Source organism: Microcebus murinus, chromosome 6 (genome assembly GCF_040939455.1).
Source record: "Microcebus murinus isolate Inina chromosome 6, M.murinus_Inina_mat1.0, whole genome shotgun sequence".
Classification (NCBI taxonomy): domain Eukaryota; kingdom Metazoa; phylum Chordata; class Mammalia; order Primates; family Cheirogaleidae; genus Microcebus; species Microcebus murinus.
In genome coordinates, this window is record NC_134109.1 from 28157769 (window position 1) to 28176909 (window position 19141).

General features: G+C 42.6%; 2 pseudogenes; one reads left to right on the forward strand and one right to left on the reverse strand.

Moving 5' to 3' along the window:
• Positions 1 to 5815: 5815 nt before the first annotated feature.
• Positions 5816 to 11662, forward strand: LOC142871447 (small COPII coat GTPase SAR1A pseudogene; annotated as a pseudogene).
• Positions 11663 to 12180: 518 nt separating this feature from the next.
• On the reverse strand, positions 12181 to 15644 carry LOC142871528 (acyl-coenzyme A thioesterase 2, mitochondrial pseudogene; annotated as a pseudogene).
• Between the last annotated feature and the right edge of the window lie 3497 nt (positions 15645 to 19141).

Here is a 19141-nt window from a genome sequence, read left to right on the forward strand (position 1 = left end):
AGAGACTGCTCTAATGGTAGCCAAGAAAATATTAGAAAAAATAGTTCCTAGGTATGGACTGCCAGAAGGAATAGGATCAGATAATGGACCTGCTTTTGTCAGCCAAGTTAGTCAGGGACTGGCCCAGGCTCTGGGGACCAATTGGAAACTGCATTGTGCCTATAACCCCCAGAGCTCAGGGCAGGTGGAGAGAATGAACAAAACAATAAAGGAGACTCTGACTAAATTGGCCCTAGAGACTGGCGGGGACTGGGTGACCCTCCTTCCCTTCGCCCTGTTCCGAGCCCGGAACACCCCCTATCATTTAGGTTTAACCCCCTTTGAAATCATGTATGACACTCCTCCGCCCGTGGTCCCCAGGGTGAGCCCCGAGGCTCTCCCAAAACACCCCAAACACGTGTTGCAAGCCGTACAAGCTCTGCAGCGTGTTCACAGCCAAGTGTGGCCGGCCCTCCGCGCCATATACCAGGCCACAGGGCTGGGGGCGGGTAGTGCTAAACATTCTTATCACCCACACCAGTCGAGGGACTGGGTGTGGGTAAAAAGACATAACAGCAAAACCCTCGAGCCTAAATGGAAGGGCCCCTTTCAAGTTATCCTTGTTACTCCCACTGCCCTCAAGGTGGATGGAATATCAACCTGGATACACCACTTCCACGTGAGGTCGGCTAGCAAGAGCGACCAAGAGCAGTGCCAGAGCCAGTGGAAGGCAACGGTGGATCCGGAGAACCCCCTAAAGACCAGGCTGACCCGAGTGACACCAGCATAGATGAACTTAGTGACTCCAGTCCTCTTTGGAGTACTGGTCATACTAGTTGGAGTCGGACTTGGGACTGTAGCACCTAGAGGTTGGACTCCGTCGCAGAGATGCATGCTAGGCTTGTTTTATATCTTTTATGTGGGTGCTTTGGGGTTACTTTGCTTGTGAGCAGGAGTGTGGCAGCCGTGATAAATAGCAATCCCCACCAACCTCATAACCTCACATGAGAGATTGCCAATCAAGAGACTCATAAAGTCTAGAATGTGACTTCAGGGGTAGGCCCCGTAAACGGATGATGGCCAGACCTTATGTTTAACCTAGAAGAAATAAGCCCCATCAGCGTGAGTGTGCCCCCAGGGGCGCCCGGCCCTCGGCGAAGTGGGATTGTGTCACCACAGGCAGTAGGGCCCAACCAGGTGCTGCACCCACGGCCGGCCACGGTGCACCCCAAACCAGTGATAAAGTTACAAATTCACTCACCGTAGGGAGCCCCGTAAGCGCGGTGCCTGATGTAGAACTTAGAGATCCTCTGTGGAAGAGGTTGACAGCTGCATACGAGGCCCTAAATCGGTCCAATCCCAACGCTACCAAGGTCTGTTGGCTGTGTTATGACATAGGGCCTCCCTTCTACGAAGCAGTGGGAATGGCCGTCAATTTCAACCTCTCCACAGAAGCCTCCCCTAGGTCATGTCAATGGGACCGTAAAGGCCCTGGTCTCACTTTTCAGTCAGTTCTTGGCAAGGGGACCTGCCTGGGAACAGTGCCAACCAGCCATGCACAGCTCTATGCCGGGGGTAACAGTAATAAATCAATCAAGAAAAAAAAAATGGGTCATTCCCGGGCCAAGTGGATGGTGGATTTGCTCCAAAACCAGTTTAACCCCTTGCCTTAGCCTATCAGTTTTTAATAAATCTAAAAATACTGTGTTATGGTATTAGTGTTCCCTAAAATAATATACCATACAGTAGAGACCATATACACCAGCAGGGCAGGCCAAGGGGTCACTAACCTAATTTTCCAGAGAAAAAGAGAACCCCTTGCAGCCATTACCCTGGCCACACTTTTTGGCTTGGGGGTAATAGGAGCAGGGACTGGTATCTCCTCCCTAGCGATGCAACAGAGAGGGTTCAACACCTTGAGAGCAGCCATTAATAAAGACATTGCAAGAATAAAAGAGTGCTGTTTCTATGCAGACCACACAGGAGTCGTCAGGGAATCTATGGCTAAAGTTAGAGAAGAGCTTGCCCGCCACAAGCGAGAAAACGAGCTGCAGGCAGGTTAGTTTAAATCTTGGTTTAACAGCTCCCCTTGGCTAACTACCCTTATCTCAACGCTATTAGGACCACTAGTAATTCTGCTCTTAGTCTTTACATTCGGACCCTGCATATTAAACAAGATAATAACCTTTGTAAAAGAAAGGGTTAATACAGTACAGCTTTTAGTGTTGCAGCCGCAGTATCAAAAGCTCTAGTCAGGTAGCACAGACTTGAAACCTTTAAAAGACCCAAGAGACGAGCAAGAGTGCTCGACCAGCTTCTAAAGAAAGGGGGGAATGTGAGGGGTCGAGACATTGCACACCTGCAAGGCCCACACCCCAGTGAAGCCGGTGTCGAGACATTGCACACCTGCAAGGCCCACACCCCAGTGAAGCCGGAACTAACATCCGGCTTCTGGAAACTGTTGCTTGCTTGCCATGGAAACCGTTGCTTGCTTGCTTGATTGCGCCAACTTTGCATTGTTCGGACCCCTGTATAGTGGGGCTGCCAGCCAACCAATCATGTTAAAGGTCAATGCATGATCCACGCGTGATCAGCCACTGCATAGCGTATGCACCATAGGGATAAAAGGCACGCTGCAACCCCAGTCGGGGTCCTTGCCTGCAAGAGTGACCACTGCGTTGGTGCTCTGGGGCTTGGACCCTGGCTAGCCAGAAAATAAACCTCCTCTTGTGTAATTACATCCTCGATGTCTCTGCTTTTCTGTCCGGTGGGGCTGTGGAAGGTCGGTCCCTAACAAAATTTGTTTAAAAAATAAGACTTTACAGAATAAGCAAATTTATTGGCTGAAAAGTTAGGAGTAGGTCTCACTTCATGTTTGATTGATCCAGTGGCTCAAGGATGACACTAAGAACTGGTTCTTTTTGTCTGCTCTGCCATTTGCAATGTGATAAGGTGGCTGCCAGAATAATCAGGGTTCATGCTTCTTTGTTAATGTTTTTTTTTTTTTTTTTGAGACAGAGTCTCGCTTTGTTGCCTAGGCTAGAGTGAGTGCCATGGCATTAGCCTAGCTCACAGCAACCTCAAACTCCTGGGCTCAAGCAATCCTTCTGCCTCAGCCTCCCAAGTAGCTGGGACTACAGGCATGCGCCACCATGCCTGGCTCATTTTCCTATATATATTAGTTGGCCAATTAATTTCTTTCTATTTACAGTAGAGACAGGGTCTGGCTCTTGCTCAGGCTGGTTTCGAACTCCTGACCTCGAGCAATCCGCCCGCCTCGGCCTCCCAGAGAGCTAGGATTACAGGTTTGAGCCACCGCGCCCGGCCTACTTCTTTGTTAATGTTTAGTGAGAGAGAAAACATCCAGATTTCCAAGGAAGCATTAAGTCACATTCTTTCTCCTATCATGGAATGTTGAGACTGGAGATCACCATCATTTTCTCCTGGATTGGGGTGGAGTATAGTGTGGGGCGCGGTGACAACGCCATTACAAGATGGCGCCGATTTCCGGTGGCCCGCCTGTAGTAAACAAGTTCAGCGCATGCGCAGAGTAAGTCCTGGCCTGTTCTATAAGTATGCATATGAAGGATCTTAGCTTGGCCTATCAGTAATAACCCTCGCGCGCTTTTAACCTATCCCCATCACTTCCCTCCTTCCTTAGAGTATATAAGTGTGTGAGAGCTTGTGCTCAGGGTCTTCCGCATCATGTAAGTCTAAAGGGAACCCCATTAAAGCACTGTCAGAAGAACTCCAGTTGCCGCGTCTTCCTTGCTGGTGAGGCGGGCGCGACAGTATAGCATTTCTTGAAACCCACAGTTGCAAGAGGAAGGGCAATACCTGAATGCAAATCAGGAATGCTTATAAAAGGGAAAGGGATAATGTATGCTGACTAGGCACCTGACAATATCTATGAGTGTGGTGGAGGAAGCTTCTCACTGGTAGTGATAGCTTTTTAAACTTTCAGGCAAAAATGGAAAATTTTTAAATCTAGAGAAATAAAATATGGCTCTAATAGGAGTTATGAGTATTAATGGGGAAAATTAAGAAATTTGGAACTTGGAGGTTGACTTTGAGAAGACTATGGTGTATTTAGATTTGAACATAGAAAATATATATTGGAAAACAAGAAGAAATTAAGCACACAGCAGTATTTCACTGCAAGATGAAAATTCTTCCTCAGTTTATCTTCTACCCTGAACATCAAGAGGGCATGAGATACCCTGTGAAAACAAGTCAGGTGAGATAAGGTAAACCCACATGTGTTCCTAGCAGAAATTTTATTGACATCAAATAGTAACAAGTATCGAAATAGAGCAAAACATTAGTGCACGTTGCCAAAAAGGAGAGGGAGGCAAGAAGTGTGTGTGTCAAAATCTAATAGATTCTATTCCTTTTTTGTTTTTTTTGAGACAGTCTTGCTCTGTCACCTGGGCTAGAGTACCGTGGTATCAGCCTAGCTCACAGCAACCTCAAATTCCTGGGCTCAAGTGATCCTCCTGCCTCAGCCTCTGGAGTAGCTGGGACTACAGGTGGGTACCATGACACCTGGCTAATTTTTCTATTTTTAGTACAGATGGGGTCTCACTCTCACTCAGGCTGGTCTCAAACTCCTGACCTCAAGTGATCCTCCCACCTCAGCCTCCCAGAGTGCTGGGATTACAGGTGTGAACCCCTGGCCTGGCCTAGATTCTATTCTTGATGAATCTCCAAACACATATATCAGTACTCTTGTCAGTAAGCTCAATGAATACTCTGTCCTGACACCCTGAAGAGCTGATGCAGAGAAAAAAAAAATGCCCACAGATGACTGGCAGCTGGTCATGGGGCTGAAGAAATCATCTATTTTTCTACACCAGGTGGGGAATCATTCAATTTTTCTATATAGGCAGGAAATGAAATAAAGTCAATATTCTATGGTAATATTGCCACAAAACTAAGAAAAAACAGAAACAAAATATTGGACACAGTATGGAAGTCAAAAATGAAATATTTTCTATGAGTAAAGAAGAAATTGCACTGGTTTGGCAGTTTACATGACTTTACAACTCTAATGAGCTGGTTTACCTTTCCCACTATTTTTCTCTGTAATTCTCAATTAGTGGCTACTTTAAATTTTGCTCTTCTAGGCCAGGTGTGGTGGCTCACGTCTGTAATCCTAGCACTCTGGAAGGCCAAGGCGGGCGGATCGCTCGAGATCAGGAGTTTGAAACCAGTCTGAGCGAGACCCCGTCTCTACTAAAAATAGAAAGAAATTAATTGACCAACTAAAAATATATATACAAAAAATTAGCTGGGCATGGTGGCGTATGCCTGTAGTCCCAGCTACTTGGGAGGCTGAGGCAGTAGGATTGCTTGAGCCCAGGAGATTGCGGTTGCTGTGAGCTAGGCTGATACCACAGCACTCACTCTAGCCTGGGCAACAAAGTGAGACTCTGTCTCAAAAAATAAATAAAATAAATAAATAAATTTTGCTCTTCTACAAATATGAATTTTTAAATTATAGATATAAAGCTTTTAAATTTTATACTGATTATATTAGTACTGTAGTATGTAATTAGTACTGTAGTATGTAATGTAGTATGTGCCAAGTTTCTGTAGGCTTTGTTATTCTTAGACTTTGTTGTTGAACCAAATATTTGTGGATAGTCTTCTCTCTGTGATTTCCAGCATTCTTTGGTTGAGTGTCTATAGGAATCTTTTTAAAAAGAAAATTAGGTATTCAGATTTTTTTAAAAAAGCAAATCCTGGATCCAGTGAGTAGCTGGTGGTCCTGGGTGCACGTGCTGGTCTGTGCACTCTGAGGGAGGGTCCAAGCTGTCGGCTGCAAGCATTAATAATGTCTTTCATTTTTTAGTGGATTTACAAATGGCCTCAACAATGTGCTCCAGTTCCTAGAACTCTACACTAAATCTGGAAAACTTGTATTCTTGGGCTTGGACAATGCAGGCAAAACCACATGCTCAAAGATGACAGATCGAGTCGGTATGTTCCAGTACTACATCTGATGTCAGAAGAGCTAACAGTTGCTGCAATGACTTTACAACGTTTGATCTTGATGGGCATGAGCAAGCATGTTGGGTTTGGAAAAATTATCTCCCACCAATGAATGGGGTTGTCTTTCTGGTGAACTGTGGAGATCATTCTCACCACAATATGGAATCCAAAGTTGAGCTAATGCTTTAATGACTGATTAAACAATATCCAAGGTGCCAATCCTTAACTTGGGTAACAAAACTGACAGAACAGGTACAATCAATGAAGAAAAACTTCATGAGACATTTGAGCTTTATGGACAGACCACTGGAAAGTGGAATGTGACCTTGAAGGAGATGGGTGCTGGGCTGGTCCCATGGAAATGTTCACAGCACAAGGAAAGCTCTCCAACTCTGTCTGGCTTTGAGAGGCCAAAAGTCTCTGTAAGCTCTGTTATTGCCCAGTGGTGACATGTGCTCTTTTCCACACTGTTGGGAGGTAATGCTGCCCCATGTGCTGGTGCAGGTCAGTATCCCAGGACTAGAAAGGTGGCAGGATTTGCCAAGTAAAGCTCTGTGCCATCATAGGGCACTTGAACAGAAAAATGCTTCTCACCACTGTGGTTTATTTCAAAAGAAAGTGATTCTGTTTTTTAAAGAAAGTGCTGTTAGTGTAATTGGTATCCCTCCTAATTTTTTAAGTTCGCAATTTATTGGTCTAGAGTTGTCTATTCTTTTTTTTAAAACTAATGAATGGCATTTAGATACTTTATAAAATTATGTGCAGATACACATTGGAGGCCAGAGCTCAGTTGGGTGAACTTATTCCTGCTGAGTAGGCAGGTAGGTGAGAAAAGCTTCGCTAGCTCACCTGTCTCATTAACTGCCTTGTATATAGTAGGTGGCATCACGTTGTGTACAGAAAACCAGAAAAGGAGCAGAACCCTGGCCTTGCAGTTGCAGTAGTTTTCCACTGTAGTAAGCTAGTGTCATTCCTCATCATGGAATGTGTGGCAGATTGTCCAGTATGGAAGAGTTAATTATAGAGTGAGTTACTGTTGTTATTATTTTTACTTAAAAAGTTAAACTTTTCAGCCAGCCTTTGCTTTTCTACTGCTGTGAAATTTCATTTCTCTCTATAGCACCTACCTTTTTCATTTTCAGTTATAAAACATGACTTTCATCCCAGCACTTTGGGAGACCAAGGTGATAGGATCGCTTGAGGCCAGGAGTTTGAGACCAGCCTGGGAAACATAGACCCTGTCTTTACAAAAAATTAAAAAATTAGCTGGGCATGGTGGCACCTACCTGTAGTTCCAGCTACTTGGGAGGCTGAGGTGAAAAGATCATTTGATCCCAGGAGTTCGGAGCTGCAGTGAGCTATGATTGTGCTACTCCAGCCTGGGTGATACATTGAGATCCTATCTTTAAGGAAAAAATATGACTTTCATCTCATAAAAGAGCTGAGAACATCTCATGTTGTCACATCCTGTAGGTGTGTCTTGGTCACTTTTGTACAGATTCTAGGTGGAAATTTTTCTGAATAGGAGGACACAGGACAAAGTTAACAACTTAAGTACTCTTAATTCTGTGAGTTGAGGACTTAAAAACCTGGTATTATATCACTTGTTTGGATCTAGGAAAGATTTACTCAGTGAGCTTTAAAGTTTCCATTTGCAGGATTTGGTCTCTATTAGGCTGTTCATGAAGTCTGTCTTTCTCTTATATCTTTTCTCTTTATCAGTTATCTATTTCATTGGTATTTAAAGGTTAACATCTGTAGCTTTTCTAGATTTTTTTGTTTTTTGTTTTTTTGGTATGGAGTTTCCTTTCCCCATTCCAGAAATAAGCCAGAGAAAACACTAACCCAAAAATGTTCTGTAGAGCTATTCCTTTGGAGGTAGCATCACTTACTGTCAGTGAATATCCAGTAGAAAAGCATCAGCATACGCACTAGGATGATAATGATTATTTTTATAGCATTCCATTTTCCTAGTGCCACATGTGAAATTGGATGTTTATGGTCATAACCTTTATTCATAACCTATATTTCATAACCTAGTTTGATAACCTGTATTCTACCCTTGTAGTAGAAGATGAAAGGGATAGAAGATGGTCTTAAGCTGGGAGGGTATCTTTATTCATTTTATCTTTAATAAAAGGTTTGAGATAGTTTACTCAAAATTGAAAATTATGGTGGTGATGCTTATTTGCAGAAGACTGAACTTGTAGGGGCCAAGGGGAACCTTCCCCTTGAAGGCCCTCTGAAGGTTTGCTGAAAAGTCAACTCACAAAAGGCAGATTAACTGGAAAAAAGGCATACAAATATATTTAACATGTATACATGGGAGCCTTCAGAATGAAGACCCAAAGATAAAGGAAGGAAAATTGTCCATTTTTTATGCTTAGGTTCAACTAAGTATGGTCGGCCATGTAGAAATATGTTTGGATAAAAAAGGGTATATCTAATGCTAATAGACTGAGTGGGGAAACCCAGAAAGGCCTGTCTGTCTAGATTCTTCTGAGCATACATTCCTTCTGGGTATGGGGCAGAACCCTGTCTGGAATGGGACTCTTATGACCTACAGTCAGACAAGGTAGGTCAGATAATTTCTTTACAGCCAGTTTTTACACAGAAAGGCGGAGGGAAAGTTAGAGTAATAGAGCAATATTTTTAGGTTTTATGGCTGGCTTTGAGGAAAAGGGTTTCTGGTTTCTATGACCTCCTTTGAGGAAGAGGGATGCTAGTTTCCGTGTGTAGCCTCAGGGGGAAATGGGAATGAGAGACAGGAGAGCAGGAGAAGGTCAGAGAGAAAAACTTTTGCTTCTCAGGTCTTCATTTTGGGATATTGTTTTCTGAGCCCCAACAAACTAAATTCAGTGGATTCCTTCTGGTAATGTGAAGGTAGGGAAAGTGTGGATAACATATTACTGAGTGAGAGAGTATTGTTGTTTAGTTGGATTTCTCATTCTTAGTCTTCAATACTGACCTGTTGTAAAACATACTTTTGCACTGCCAGATACCAAATCCAGAGGCTCACTGAAGTATATGTCTGGAAAATGTTTGCCTTTCAGTTATTAGAGGCATAACTGGATTAAGACAAAAGCATTGGCTTACAAAGGGATTAAGGCCTTAAGTGAACAAATCTAGCTAATGGTGAATGAAATAGGTAGTTAACTTGCATATTTTTTTATTTCCTTTTTTGAAGGTTACCAATACTTCTCTATTCAGAGACATGAGAAGTATGATTGCTTCAGTGTTAGCTTTCTTATTTTTTTTTTTCTATTTGTCCCTAATCATTTTTGTTGCAAGCTAGAAAAGTATGAGTTCTTCATAGGGTGGCTGTTTGTGAAAGTGGTTTATTTCACTGGAGAAAGAGGGGATTGAGAAGTCAATTAGCACCAATTTATTTCCTGCCTTACAGAACATGGTTCCCATAATAAGAAAGCTGAGGCCGGAGGAGGTGGCTCACACCTATAATTCTAGCACTCTGGGAGGCCGAGAGGCAGGCGGATTGCTCGAGGTCAGGAGTTCAAAAGCAGCCTGAGCAAGAGCGAGACCCCGTCTCTACTATAAATAGAAAGAAATTAATTGGCCAACTAATATATATAGAAAAAATTAGCCGGGCATGGTGGCACATGCCTGTAGTCCCAGCTACTTGGGAGGCTGAGGCAGGAGGATCGCTTGAGCCCAGGAGTTTGAGGTTGCTGTGAGCTAGGCTGATGCCTCGGCACTCACTCTAGCCTGGGCAATAAAGCGAGACTCTGTCTCAAAAAAAAAAAAGAAGAAGAAGAAGAAGAAAGCTGACAGAAGCTGCTGTGAGGAGCTCAGCTCCAAACACGGAATATTGGAGCCTTGTACAGGACCCCCCATGAATTGAGACTTTTCATTCTACTTAGAAATTGCCTCTTCTTTTCCTTTAAAAAATCTATCTAAAGGCTGGGCATGGTGGCTCACGCCTGTAATCCTAGCACTCTGGGAGGCTGAGGTGGGTGGATCACTCAAGGTCAGGAGTTTGAAACTTGCCTGAGCAAGAGCGGGACCCTGTCTCTACTAAAAATGAAAGAAATTAATTGGCCAACTAAAAATATAGAGAAACAATGAGCTGGGCATGGTGGCGCATGCCTGTAGTCCCAGCTACTCGAGAGGCTGAGGCAGAAGGATTGCTTGAGCCCAGGAGTGTGAGGTTGCTGTGAGCTAGTCTAACGCCATGGCACTCTAGCCCAAGCAAAGACTGAGACTCTGTCTCAAAAAAAAAAATAAAAAAAAAAATCTACCTGTAAGTGTTACTAATCAGAGTGTATATTCAGGGCAATTTATTGTGCTCCCTGGTTGCAGTCCTACAACTTGGCCCAAATAAACTCTCTACTTATTAAGTTTGCCTCAGTCTTTTCCTTTAGGGTAACACCATAACCACAGGTGTGAGGTGGTATCTCATTACAGTTTTTTTGTTGTTGTTGTTAATTTTCTTTTTTTAACATACCAAACATCTGTTTCATCATTACAGTTTTGATGTTCATTTCCCTGGTAATTAGTGATATTGAACACTTTTTTGTAAGGAACGTGGATGGATGTGGAAAGAAAAGGAACCTTGTACACTGTTGGTGGAATTGTAAATTGGTACACCCATTATGGAAAATAGTATGGATGTCCCTTAAAAAACTAAAAGTAGAACTATCATATAATCCAGCAATCCCACTTTGGGGTATATATTCAAAGGAAATGAAATTAGTATCTCAAAGAGATATCTGTGGCAGTCACCACTTGTACTGAAAATAAAAAAAAAAAAAAGAGATATCTGTACTTTCATATTCATTGTAGTATTATTCTCAATACCCAAGATATAAAAACAACCTAAGTGTCCCTTGACAGATGAATGGATTTTTAAAAAAGTGTGATATGTAAACATACACACACACACTGGAATAAATTATTCAGCCTTAAAAAAGAAGGAAATCCTGCCATTTGCAACACCACCAATGAACCAAGAAGACATTAAGCTAAGTAAAATAAGCCAGACATAGACAAATACTACATGATCTCACTTCACTGTGTAATCTAAAAATATCAAACTCATAGAAATAGTAGAACAGCGGTTGCCAGAGGCTGAGGGGGAAATGGAGGGATGTGGGTCAAAAGGTACAAACATTCAGTTGTAAGATGAATAAATTCTAGACATCTAATGTACAGTATGGTGACTACAGTTAATAATGTATACTTGAAATTTTTAAGAGAGTAGATCTTAAGTGTTTCTATGGCCTGAATTCTAAATTCAAATGTTAGAAATCATCAAAGGACAAAATTATAACTAATTGAAGATATCGGTTGGCTTTATTGTGATTCTAGGATTGGGCAACAGTTCATTACATAAAATAGAGTAAGTGTTCCTATGAGCTGAGCAGAAGTTAGCTTTATAGACAGCTAAAGAAAGCAGAAGCAAAGCAAAGAGATTATGGGCCATTTAGAAGCTCCTTTTCTTGTAAGGTTGGGACTGGGAGACAGAACAACAAAAAATAACTTATCAGTTAACATCAGTTTACTTCAGGCTACTTCTTTTGTGTAATAATTAAATTAGAGGGAACTTCATTATCATGCTGACTGACAATAAAAACTGGCCTGTGTGGGAAATCTGTTCTTTCTCCTGATTTCTGGGAAGGTCAGATAACAACTTATTTTGGGTTTGGGTTTGGTGAGGTGGAACTTTAGCATGGGTGACTCCTTTTTTTTTTTTTTTTAGACAGAATCTCGCTTTATTGCCCAGGCTAGAGTGAGTGCTGTGGCATCAGCCTAGCTCACAGCAACCTCAAACTCCTGGGCTCAAGCAATCCTTCTGCCTCAGCCTCCCAAGTAGCTAGGACTATAGGCATGCGCCACCATGCCCGGCTAATTTTTTCTATATATATTAGTTGGCCAATTAATTTCTTTCTATTTATAGTAGAGATGGGGTCTTGCTCTTGCTCAGGCTGGTTTCAAACTCCTGACCTTGAGCAATCCGCCTGCCTCAGCCTCCCAGAGTGCTAGGATTACAGGCGTGAGCCACTGCGCCCGGCTGGATGACTCCATTTTGATTTTTAGTCTGGTGCATTGGAACCTAATGTGGAGCTTAGTACAAAACAATGGTGGGCTATTCTTTATTTAACAAACCTAATACCTAATATGATAGTATTAAAAGGTGGGGCTTTGGCCGGGTATAGAGGCTCACGCTTGTAATCCAAGCACTCTGGGAGGCAGAGGCAGGAAGATTGCTTGAGCTCAGGAGTTCAGCTGAGACTACAGGCTCGCATCATGACACCTGGCTAATTTTTCTATTTTTAGTAAAAACGGGGGTCTCACTTTTGCTCAGCCTGGTCTTGAACTCTGAGCTCAAGGTATCCTCCTGTCTCAGCCTCCCAGAGTGCTAAGATTATAGGCATGAGTCACTGTGCCTTGCCCCTTGTAGTGCTTTTGAAGAGAAGGTGTCAAAATATATATATAAAAAAGACAAAGCTCTAAATTTTGAATGTTTTATTTTCAAAGCAAGAATTACAATTTGGGGCTTATACACAGACTGGGTGATCTTAAGTATGTCTGAAGAACAAAGAAGCTTGGAGGTTTTATAAAAAGGAGAAACATATATTGTTCTGAAGGAAAGTTCGTTGGCTCTAGTAAAGTTCTGGGGAGTAGGCAAACTCAGGCTAGTGACTGACAGTGGTGGGTAAAACTAGTCTTAGAGTCACAGGAGGTTGTTTCAGCAGCCAGGCTTGCAGAAAATTATATTCTTGGAGCAATGTTATGTGCCCTGTGTACTTTTTTCCTCTGGCTTCTCTACTCTGTTTTAGTTGGATACAAGAATGACTGCATTCATATGATCAATTTTCATAAGGGGCAAATCACATATACATTGTTAATAATCAAAAGAAGGGTGTAGACATTGTGGGGCTGGCCGTCATTCATATTCCTCCTCCAACACCATACTGCTGATTCAAGGCCAGGGCTTAAGCATGTTCCTAGATCTACTGATTTATGTATTTTTAATATATGGTGCCTTGAAACATCCCCCACCTCCACCAAATCTCAGAATTCTTAAAAGTTTATATGGGTGAAAGAAGAGCCGTTTCCTTTCCCTGTGGCTGGGGCTAGTGTCTAGCAGAGAGCATGGACAGGCTTTAGGGAATTCATGATACACCTGAAATCACACAACACTGTGCATGACTGTGAAGACACACAGGCATACATTCCACTGGGTCAGCTGAGAAGTGGCAGAAATCGATGGACAAATGGCTCTGTGCCCAAGTAAAATGAAGAACCACAGAAATAAGGAAAGCAGCTTAGCAAAGGGAGAAGACACTGGACTTGGGGATACTAAGTCCCAGCTTAGTACATTTACTATGCAAAGGACTTGGCCACTGTGCCCAACTGTAATCATTTGTTTATTAATCAGTCATCCAGCAAATAATTATTGAACTCTCATTATGTACTAGGCACTGTTAATTGTTGTTGCTTACCTTTCCTTTCAGAGCTAAAGCCTTATCAGTTGTGTGTTGTGAGACAGTAAGTGGCATGGTTTTCTGACCTCTTGTGTTTTTTGCAGAATCACTCCTCTCCCAAACTGATAAAGTGTACAGTGTATAAAACTTTTTTAAAATTTATAAAAATTCATTTTTACTTGTAAATTCATTTTAACAGTGAAGAGGGAAATGCTCTAAGTAGTTATAAAAAGAAAAAAGGAATACACATACACACACCAATTGTGGCAGCTATTTCTGGGAGAGGTTAGCATCAGAGATGGCACTCAATGAAAAAAATGTTTTGCTGGGACTGTCCCCTCTATACCATCCAAGTGTTTATGGAAGAAACTCTGGAGTTGCTCCCAAGCATCCACCTGGGCCATGGCATGAGCCCTGGGCTCCCCTCCCCAGATGACAGGACTGCCCACCAAGGTGTGCAGGGAAGCCCAAAGGGGAAGCAAAGAGGCTCAATATGGTGCCCCTCTGCCCCTGGATAACAGATGATCTGGGACTTTTCCCTCCCATGGGCCTCTAAGCGTTTAGAGGCCTCATGAGCATAGAATTCACTTAAGTTGTGGTCATCCTGACCTACAAGGAATAGGAAGGTGCTTTCAGCAATTCTGGTCAGACCCTTCCAAAGGGCTGTTCAGGATATCCACAATGTCTGCAAAACCAAATCACCTTGATTCAATTTTCGTTGAAACCCTCAGGGGGCAAGGTCTCGCCCTTGTAGTGTAAGGCTTCCTCGACATTGGCCACGGAGCCATTGATTACGACAGCAGCATGATGCCCTTCAGGAAAGAGGCCATGGAAAGGCAGAGATTACCCCCTTTGGAAATTCTAAGCAGCCCGACTCCTGGACCCTTTACCTGGGAAAGGGACAAGGGCAAAAAGAAGAATGAGTCTGAGAACAATGTAGTATGGTGAACAGTGACCACCCTTGGAAGTCAGGTGAACCTGAACCAGAATCTGGGCTCTAACAATATCCTAGCTTTAAGAAAGTCATTAAGCCTCTGTAAAGCTGTTTACTCAGCAGTAAAATGAAGCTTATCTCTGTGCTACAGAGTCAACGTGAAGATCAAATGAGAAACCAAATGGAAAGCACTTATCCCAATGCTTGTCAATAAGAAGCACTCAAATCCAAAAAAATGTTTTGTATTTAGTCTCTCGTGCCTTTACACTTCAGTGGGCCCTTCACTCATGTAAGTTCATGGTAATCTGAGCTTTAAGGTAAACCTAAATAGTGCTCCATGTGTGTGTAAGATTCCAAGATGCATGTGTAAGTGTTGGGCAAGTACCTCAACAAAAATTTTTCTTCCTAAAATTAATAGTTGTGTTTTTTTTTTTGTCTGGGCTCAGAGACTCATGCCTGTTATCCTAGCACTTTGGGAGGCTGAGTTTGGGAGAATCACTGGAGGCCAGGAATTTGAGACCAGCCTGGGCAATAGTAAGACCCCGTCTCTGCAAAAAATAAAACAAGCCAGGTGTGGTGAAGTGCCCCTGCAGCACCAGCTCCTTGCAAGGCTAAGGCAGACGGATCACTAGACCCCAAGAGTTTGAGGTTGCAGTGAGCTATAATGGTCTCTGGCCTGGGCAACAAAGTGAGACCCTGTCACATGCACACACAAAAGTTATTTTTTCAAAGAAGATTTGAGGTAATGAGATAGTTAACGAGTAGACACAGTATATGTATGCAGTATAAAATCATATATGAAAAATGCCTAAGTATCAACATATGTCTTACTTGGCAGCTTTTAAATCATTAATAATTTGCTTATGTATTTGTTTCTAACATATAAGTGGTACCGCAAATACCAAAATGTTTAAGAAAATTTAATGGCTAGAATTGTCTCACAGATAACTAATAACACTACTGCTATACTAATAATAGTAGGCAACATTTCAATCTTTTATAAATGAGGCTCTTCCTAAGCTAGAGCCATCCACTTTACCATCTACTTTCACTTCCACAGTTCCTTATCAGTGTCCTATTAATTTCCCTGTTAGACTTTGCATTGTAAAATTGTTTTGCCTAGTCCTCTCTCCCCTGTCCTCAGCTGGTACTTTAAGTTCATGTGGATGTGAACCTTGTCTTCTCTGCCCCTGTACCCCTGTGCCTAGATCCATCAGTGTTTACTGTATGAATGAATGAGTTTACCTTTCAAAATCAGGCTCTATTTCAAGAGCTTCACAGGTGTTATTCATTTAACTCTCAGGACAAACCTGGAGGTTGGAGACAAGTTCACATGGCCACAAAGCAATGATGTTGCTAGGTGACCAACCTTCCTAGTCATCCTGGTCTTAGCACAGAAAGACCTGTATCCCAGGAACCTCTTTAGTCCTAGGCAAACCAGCAGAATGTTCACTCACACTACCTAGGATTCAAACATCAGGCTGTCTGATCAGCTCTGCGTTCCCTGAGATACCTCCCAGCTGAGATATTTACTTTTCTCTGTGAATTTGGAAGAAACTAATTTTTTTTTTTTTCCTGACAGGGTATCACTATGTTGTCCAAGCTGGTCTAGGCTCAAGCAACCTTCCCAGCTCAGCCTCCTGAGGGCACATCACCATGCTCAGCTACTTTTGACTAGTCTTTTTTAATGTATTAATATTTTTCTTAAAAATATATACTGTTCTCTTATTGGCTCTTTTTTTAATTTCATGAAAATTTCCTCATTATATATTCTTCTGCTATCATTTTAAATGGCTATATCTCTTCCATTAGATGACATCACAATTAAGTTGGTTAACCCAAACTTACGTTGCTAGTTTCTGTCTTTTCCTCTATTAAAATATAAGCAATGGCCGGGCGCGGTGGCTCACGCCTGTAATCCTAGCACTCTGGGAGGCCGAGGCGGGCAGATTGCTCAAGGTCAGGAGTTCAAAACCAGCCTGAGCGAGACCCCGTCTCTACCATAAAAATAGAAAGAAATTAATTGGCCAACTAATATATACATATAAAAATCAGCCGGGCATGGTGGCTTGTGCCTGTAGTCCCAGCTACTCGGGAGGCTGAGGCAGGAGGATCGCTTGAGCCCAGGAGTTTGAGGTTGCTGTGAGCTAGGCTGACGCCACGGCACTCACTCTAGCCTAGGCAAGAAAGCGAGACTCTGTCTCAAAAAAAAAAAAATAAAATAAAATATAAGCATTGTTGTAGCCGAATATTTACACACATTCATAAAGGTTTACTTAAAAGAAATTACTAGAAGTGGCATTATGAGAATGCTTTTTTTTTTTTTTTTTTTTGGTAGAGATGGATCTTGCTATGTTGCCTAGGCCAGTCTTGAATTCCTGGTCTCAAGCAATCCTCTTGCCTTGGCCTCCCAGAGTGCTGGGATTACAGATGTGAGCCACCATGCCTATCAAGAATGCATGTTTTATGGCCGGGCGCTGTGGCTCACGCCTGTAATCCTAGCTCTTGGGAGGCCGAGGCGGGCGGATTGCTCAAGGTCAGGAGTTCAAAACCAGCCTGAGCAAGAGCGAGACCCCGTCTCTACTATAAACAGAAAGAAATTAATTGGCCAACTGATATATATATATATATATATATAAAAAAAAAAATTAGCCGGGCATAGTGGCACATGCCTGTAGTCCCAGCTACTCGGGAGGCTGAGGCAGGAGGATCGCTTGAGCCCAGGAGTTTGAGGTTGCTGTGAGCTAGGCTGACGCCACGGCACTCACTCTAGCCTGGACAACAAAGTGAGACTCTGTCTCAAAAAAAAAAAAAGAATGCATGTTTTAAATATTTTGACACAGATTGCCCTGAAAAGGTCATACCAGTTTATGCATCCACCAAGGTATGAGTACCTAGAAGTAGGATCGCTAGATCACATCGTAATTCTTTAATTTTTTGAGGAAACTTCAAACAGGGTTTAAATCTTTAATTTTTTTCATCTTTCAGTCTCATACCAGAGCATGTACCCTCTCACCCTTTTTGGGGGATCCAAGGGTCTGAGCACAGCTGGAGCCAGGCACTAAAGTCAATGTCCAGGTTGGTCAGCAATGCTAGCCTTGCCTGGAAACAACAGATGGTGACCATCTAAATAGCATGACCTGGGTCACCTAGGTTGAGCCTTAGGCACAGAAATATTTCCTACTGTCAGGATAAATTAGTTTGTTTCAAAAGGAGACTTCTGAAGTCTCAGTATTTTTGTGGGCCTGAAATTATGCTATTATAATAGAAATCCAGGACTTGAAAAATCCCCTTATAAAAATAGTGTGAATGACTAACAATCTAGCTGGAATTTGGGGATCAGGAAAAATAGAATTCATTGAACTGTGTGGATGAAGAAGATTTAGTAGCAGTAGAGGGGATGAAAGAGGAATGGGAAAGGACCCAAAGGCAGCTTCTACTCTACCATTTGTTCTCCCAGCCTGGTAATCTGAAACATGCAGAGCTACGTGTTCAAATGTTCCCTGCTTTGCCTCCCCACCCCCCCTTGCTTCCTTTGGTACTTTGGCCCTTTCTCAGTAGGATTTATTAACCCCTATAGGGAAAAGATATTAAGTTGCATAGATCTAGGGATTTATTTTTCAAAGAATGACCAAGAAATCCATTAAACTGTCAATCAATGAATATGATGCCATTTCCCAAAGCTCTGTTTATAAGGAGGAAATTTAATAGATAGTTGAAGATACCTCAATGGAAGCCACAGATTCTATGAGTAGACTCATGGAATTCTAAGGAGTTGGTTGCCTGGCATCCGATATAAACAGCTTTGGAACCTAAGAAACTGAGAAAGGTTTAAGACACAGAACCTTGCTTCTCTCCGAGGACTGTGCTGTAGGAGGCCATTTTGAAGGTAATTTCAAAACAGTACTGCGTTGCCAGTATCTGAAAGGTGTTCAGTAGCATTGGCTGAAAGATGAGAGGCAGACTGAGGTAGCTGAGGACTTTGGATTAGGTGTCAAAAGGGTCAGTATTACTTCAGATACTAGCCAGTATTGTGTGATTTTAGTCACGTCCCTGCTCTCAGCCTTGGTTTTGAAATCCTTAAGATGAAGACGTTAAAACAGATTGATCTATTGGAGATAGCTGTATAGTTGTGTAAGTTCTGGTGAGAAATGGAAATTAGAAAGTAGACTAAAAAAATGAGGGAAACTCTTTGAGGAGGAGGAGGAGGCAGAAAGGAAGATTTGAAACAAGCCGGGTTAAGAAGCTGTGTTCCCTGATCCTACTCTCCCCACTAACCAAGCTTCCTTCATACACCCCACTGATACCCTTTGGGGCTGGGGTTTCTCTAAGTTTAATGTGTACAAAAACTCCTGAAAGCTTGTTAAAATACAGATTTCTAGGCCTCATTTGCAGCCTATTGAATCAATATTATGGGGGTGAGAAATAGGAATGTGCATTTTTGAGACAAGCATCTCACTCTGTTACCGTGAGTGCTGTGGCCTCATTGTAGCTCACTGCAACCTCAAACTCCTGGGCTCAAGTGATCCTCCTGCCTCAGCCCCCCGAATAGCTGGGACTACAGAGTAGCTAGGACTACAGGCACACCATGATGCCTGGCTAATTTTTCTATTAGTAGAGACAGAGTCTCACTCTTGCTCAGGCTGGTCTTGAACTCCTGTACTCAAGCAATCCTCCCACCTCAGCCTCCTAAGTAGCTAGCTAGGACTACAGGTGTGTGCCACCACACTCAGCTAACTTAAAAAAAATTTTTTTTTTAGAGATGGGTTCTCATTATGTTGCCCAGGTT